Genomic DNA, 6,964 nt, shown 5'->3' with positions numbered 1-6,964 from the left:
TGGTCACATCATAAGATATATAAATAGGCTCCTTTGTCACATGTAAAAGATACTAATGCCTTAGCTTAGAATTTCTCTTTTAAATTTTAGTTTAGTTTTCTTTATTTTTAGGTTTTAGATTTTTTAAGTTGTTCTTGTTTATCTCAAGAGATCTAATTTGTGGAGACGATCAAAATCTGTGGATTTGATTTATTCTAAATACAAATTATACATTTTCTTAAACTATACATTCTAATTCATTTATCATGTTTTCTATTTGCATCAGTTCCATATTGTTTATGAAAACCATAAGGAGCGAATCCTTCTATGGGGGATTAATAAGTGGAGGTATAATCCATTAACTATTTTGTATGGCTACTCAACGGATTAGCTATTTGGGGAAGGAATAACTTAAATCCCTAAACTTGACAACCCTAGGAAGTAATCAAGGTGGGAATTAACCCAATATTAGTATGGCCTATCTTGTTGGGCTGTGAGGTTAGAAGATAAGTAGTTCTTGCTGATTTGTTATTTGAGTGGAAGATCGCAAGATCCTGTTGGGATGGCGACTAGTTGATTGATGAGGAGCCCGAAACGATAGTTAATGAGGATTACATAAATGAGCTAATCACCCATAATCAAGATTTGATTTATTCTACTATTTGATATCTTGAATTTTATTTTCCTATGTTATTTTACTTTACTATTATAAAAATTTTAAAAACTCTCTTTTATTTTACTATTGTACTATAACTAAATTAAAGTACTAATTAGAGCTTTCAGTGTTTAGGTTAAAATTGATCTAGCACTTGCCTCCCTTGGGTACGATCCTCGGAGTACTCACCTAGTCCGTTGTAACTATATTACAACTAGACCCGTATACTTACAGATACCGCCTCATATATTTATATATTTTACTGTAGTATTCATAATCTGGACGTTAGTACATCCGAAGGCAGTCACTTATCCAAGACATTCAGATTCAGTCCTTTAACATTTAAAACACACGAAAATTAGTATGTAAAATTTGACCAAGGCACAAGCACATTCTACCATAACAAAATAAAAAAAAAAGAAGAAGGTGATGTAGATCTTATTAAAAATCAGCACTTACGCTTCACCCGTTTTAGATCTGTGATGAATAGTGATCATAGAATAAAAAAGAACACTAACAATAGCCTAGGAGTATTCGGTCAAAGGGGGTACAAATCAGCAACCAAAAATGATGCAAAAGATGAGAGAACGAGGGCTTAGAGAGGCAACAATGCAAGAAAAAAAGAAGCAACAAAGGGCTTTACGTACTACAATGGGAGGAGAAAAATGGATGTACTGGGCAGCAAAGAAGAGAAAAAAAATAATGAACAAAAGAGTGAAAGAAAGGTGGGCAATAAAGAAAAACAACACCACCAATGGTGGAGGAGAGTGGTGATACAACAATAGTGATAAAACTAGGTTATAGGGTGCCACACGGTTAAAGAAAAGAAAGAAAGTTTGAGAGAGTAGAGATAAAAAGAGAGAGTGGGACAATAAGGGAGAAAAACAAATGAGAAAAGCTAAGTGAAAAGAAAGAAAATAACATTTATACCTAGGGTTTCTAAGTAGGGGCGACACGAAAAAGGATGAGAGAAAAAATAGAAAAAATTAAACATTTTGCAAGGGTAGGGAATTGAACTTGAGTCTTAAGAATAAATTTTTTATCTCTTAATTATCTCTTAACCATCAAGCTAATAACATATTCTTTGAAATAATTTTGCAAACGTAACAAGAATAGGGGATTTGACAAAAACAAAATTCTCATTTATTGAGAAAAATAAATCATTTGAATAATGTTGCAAGAGTTTATCTCTATCTAACTCGTGTAGGGCAATTTTGGACAAGACTAGTCAAAGATTCGTTAAAGTTGCCGCAAATACCTTATCATCATCTATTTAAATTTCATCCCATTTCTATCCCATGAGAATTAGAAGCGAAAAAATTCAAATCCATTTTACCTTAACTTTTTGAAAAGAAATGAAAATTGCTTTAGTAGTATTCTCGTTGGCCTTGGTGCTCTCAATCATTGTCGGAGATGCCGCCGACATAAAACTTACTCCAGAGCAAGAAAAAAAGATTGGTGACGAGCTTGAAGATGCATTCCTAATCGGTGTGGCCAAGGGATTATCACAAAGTGGAGTAAAAATATCCCCCAAACAGGAAGAAAAAATATTATCAGAAATGCTCATTCACCTTGTGAAAGAGTTCTTAGACCCGATACAACCTGGTATTGCGGAGAAAGCTATGGAATCCTCTAAGGCTAAAACAATGTTAGCTGAATTGATTCAAAAGCTTAGAATCAAGAGAAATGAGAGTGAAAATAAGGGAAGGAAAAGAAAATAGTCAAGGGATGATGAGACATTTCCCCCTTGACATGCACTCGAATCTCATCGAAGATGCACCGATTCGCAAATATATCTAAAGGTTACTGAAATTTTTTGGAGTAAAAATAAAACCATTTGTAAGTTAGAATTCAATAAACAACAAGAATTGGAAATTTAATTGATATTGTATTAAAAATTGAATGTGATGGTTCTTTCATAAATATTACTCTATGTATATGTAGGTATCCATTTAATTAAGAGACACTTTAGGACTTTCACTAAGGCATTCAGTCCATTTGAAAACATTGGTTCCTTTATTAAATATAAAAGATACATTGACAATAATGACAAAAGAAAACTCTTATAGTTTTGTTTAGTGGTACTATAGGATCGATCACAGATTCTCGGCCTCGTTTGCTTTTAGAAGTTTGATACTTCTAGAGCAATACAAATTTCTTTTATTTTATGAGAAACTTCACTCTGCATATTAACAAACAATTTTAGTTCTAATATGGACATACATTAAAACACATCCTTAAAAGACTTAAAATATATGACTAATTTTATGATTTGATAATGCAACTAATGGATACCAAATGCAATGTGCAGTTTTGGACGAAAAGAAGTGTTGGTGGGGAAAAGAATCGATTATATGACATGCTGACCGTAGGCTTGCGAGCTTCGCAATGTTAAAAAAAATTTAAGAAGGGAAGTGTGATTTCAAGTGTGATTGGTCTAGTTATAATAATTGTGTTGTAATGGAAAATTAAGTGTTCTAAAGATCGAACACAAATGAGTTCGAGCAAGTGAATTCCTATGAATAAAATAACATGCTAGTGAAAGTCTACTGAACTACTGTAGAAACCAATTATTACGATAATAAAAAAGATGATTTTTTACGACATTCTAAAAAAATAAACATGCAATTATTCAGTTAATGGAAATATCAATTTGGCAACTCTAGTGATTGGTCAATTTCCATGCTAGCAATGAATTTATGCTTAAAGAAATTCAACCACCGACTTATATAACCAAACCTCACCTATCAGTCTTAAGTTAATTAAAAAAAGCACATAAGGTATCTCTATGTATAGCTGCATGGGAACACTCAAATCAAGCTTTTGTTCCCTAACGTTATGCCTAATTACATCTTGAATCCATCCTTTAACCTGAAATGGATCGAATACTTGACTACATTTAAGGCAAAACATAGTAACATGGCTTTTGGTAATTAATGCGTAAAGTACTTTTTTGTAAACAATATATGTTTTACTTTGGTTATTGAATACAACAAGCTGAAATAAAAACAATTCATATCCAACCTTGATTCCAAACAAGTCTGCTTGATATTGGACAAGTCTTTTTACAAGTATATATTTGTTTCCTTTATCTTTAACTATTCACAAATTTATATATTGTAACCTTTCATGCTTGAAACTTTGTAGAAGCTAGACTATTAGTTTGAAAAAAAAATTATATAATACTCCTTTATACTAAACACACGGCCTTTAACTTTTTAGATATATAATGAGTTCAATTTAATTTTATTTATTTTTCAACTATCTTATATTTAATGTTGAATAATATGTCACATCTCAAAAACTGGGTTAAAAAAATTGAGTTGGTGGAATTAAGAGCGGTCACATTCTGATTTTGAGTTAAGATTGTGAAAGTTTTTGTTAACTGAATTGATCTGGTTTCATGGTTAAGTGTGTTGTTTGCGTGTGAGAGGTTCTGGGTTTGAATCATGTTTCTCGAATATTTTGTTATTTTACCCCTAATTCCTATTTTGAGTATCTAACTTAAATTTAATTCTTGCTCAAGTTTTGAAAAGATTGAGCCTGCTGGTTCAGTGGTAAAGCCTTAATGTAACCTTTGGTCTTGTGTTTGAACCTTGGGCGTGCAAGTGGGATTATTTTTGCTAATTTTTCTTGTGTACCTTCCATCTTGTGGAATTTCGTTTTTAATAGAACTCTAGAAAATCTGTTAGATGAGGATTAGATTAGTGGGGTTAATTGTTAGTTTGGATGTGTTTTTTATTTTATTTTTAACAAAATTAAAAATATTTCCCCAAATTTGCTTCCCCATTATTCACATATTCCACGATTCTTCCCATTCTTCTCATTTATTTGTTTTACGTTGGCTTCCAGTAAAGAAAGAGAATTTCTCAAACTTTCTTCTTTCTTCATCTTTCATCTTTAAATTTTCGTTGCTCTCTTGTTTTGATTCTTGTGTCGTTCAATTTTAGAGGCAGGTTGATAAGGAATAAGACGGATGAATATGGAAGCAGATTGTAAAGTTTGTATAAGTCACGGATGTATCCTAAATCTCTAGATGAACGTAAACTAAAACGAGAAACAATGAAAACAGATTAGTTGTCACAAAGGAGAGTCAAACGAAATTAAAACAAAAGAAAGATAAACCAGCAGGTAAAGAGTCCAAAAGAGAACAAATTAGAGTTTCTTGGATGGAAAGAAAACGTCATTGGACCTCAAGAAAATGCCTCAACTAGATCTTGAAAACCAAAACACAAACAGATTTGTTAGAAGTCATTTTAAAGACAACAGCAAACTGTTTTGTGCAATAATGTTTGAAACAACAAGAAAAGCTTAAAACTTCTAATTTTGATGTGTTTCTTGATGGAACAAGATAGGATAATGTCTTTCTTGAAGCAAGTTTAACCTAGAACAAAAATCAATAAAATCAACAAGCTAAAACAACAAGAACTAACTTAAATAAGCAAAAAAAACTATAAATTAAGGATAGAAAAGAGAAGATGTCGTCCTAAGAAACCTTGGAACCATTAAGAATCCACAACTCCTTTCAATGACTCTAATTCCCCAACTAAGAAAGAGATCTTGGCAAGAAAAAACTTGAAGATGATTCCTACAACCTGAAAGATTGTTAAAACAACTAAAAGAAACTCAAAAGCAATTCTTGAAGAAAAACTCGAAGAGAATTTTTATTAACTAAAAAAAACATAAATCAATTGTATGTGTATAAGGGTGGACGTCCATGCTACTTATAGGCCCCCAAAATAAGTTTTTCTAACCCTAATGAAATAACTAACATGACAACTCATCAAATAAAAAATTGAGCCAAAGGAATTTTAATAGGAATTCGGCCAAAGAAATTCAATGGGCTCCTTGGGCTGAATTCTTACATGATGATCAACCTATTAAAATAAAAATTGGACCTAAAGTTTCAATATTTTACAATTTGGGCCACTTTGATAATTTGACCTGATATTCAATTAAATTACTTTCCAAACTTCAGGATGGGCTTGTAGACATCTTAATGGGTCATTTTTTCAAGAACATGGTCTTGTGATCCTTTTGCTCTTGAAATTGGCTCGTTCAAGCTCGTACATGAAATCCAATGCGCCTTGGCTGTAAGATTCGATTTCTTGGACCAAGATTTCCTAGATTTGAAATCTTGATTTTCTTGATTCTTGAAATTGTCTGAAACAACAAAATTGGACCAAGATGCAATTTCTTGATTTTCTTGAAAACAAGAAAGCAAATCTTGATTTTCTTTTTTGGTTGTGTGCACATCTAGGGCCTTGGTAACAAAGTCTTTGATGGTTTCGTTCAATCTTGCTCAGTTTCCTTGGCCTTCGACCTTATTATTGGGCCTTAAGGAAATTTGAGCCCATCACGTTCATGAGCCTTATTTTGTGCCTTGAGACTCGCATCATTTCCCCCTTCCTCAAGAAGATTTGTCCCCGAATCCTTAGCTACAGAAAAAGAGATGGGATTAGAATAAATAACAATAAACTAAAAAAAATACTTACCTAAACTTTCTTATGCGTCAAAACTATCTCCAAGATCAAAGACATTATTTTGATACTTCAAATTAGCTTCGATCATGGACGTCTTCTTTAAAAAAAGGTATCAACACTAAACAAAGAAATGTTAGACACATGAGTGTTCAAGTTAAAAATAAATTGTAACTTTCTTTGAATATGCATGGTCATCCATATGAATTTCCAAAGATTAGTCAATAATTTCACATAATAATCAAAATTCAGAAGTTTAATATTATCATTTAAAAATTCATATTTGAAGTCTAAGGTAGAAACTTTTGTTGTAAGATCAAATGTATAAAGTTCTTTAATAAAACCTACCGAGTGCAACAAAAGTAACCTTGACATACCAAGATAAACCCATAAAATAAATTGAACTTTCAGACCAAGGTTTAATAAAATGTGACCAATGGGAAAACTTGTTGTAAGGAAATTTACAAACAAAATCAGTAGAATACTTGTCAAAAGCATTCAATGTATGTATTCTTAAATCAATTTCTAATGTTTTCTTACCTTTCTTACCTTATAGCACTTGTGGAGAAGTATCAATGTTCAACTTACGTCTCTCCCATAAGTAAAATCGTCTATCGATGTTAGAGTAATATAACTTGAAGTCCGTCAATGGATCCTTGAAATCCTATAATAAAGAAACACCACTAAACAAATTTGAGTTAGGTTTAGTTATAACATAATCATTCCTCACTTTTGTATGGATATTTTCTTTCTTTTCTTTTTCTTTTTCCACTTGAGAACTCTCCAATTTCACCTCATATGGATTTTCACTCACCAAATTTGAACCATCAAGTAGACTTTTTTCACTCAA

Source organism: Gossypium raimondii, chromosome 5 (assembly GCF_025698545.1).
Source record: "Gossypium raimondii isolate GPD5lz chromosome 5, ASM2569854v1, whole genome shotgun sequence".
Taxonomy (NCBI): Eukaryota; Viridiplantae; Streptophyta; class Magnoliopsida; order Malvales; family Malvaceae; genus Gossypium; species Gossypium raimondii.
The sequence above is the reverse complement of the archived record's forward strand: the minus strand, read 5'-3'. Positions refer to the sequence as shown.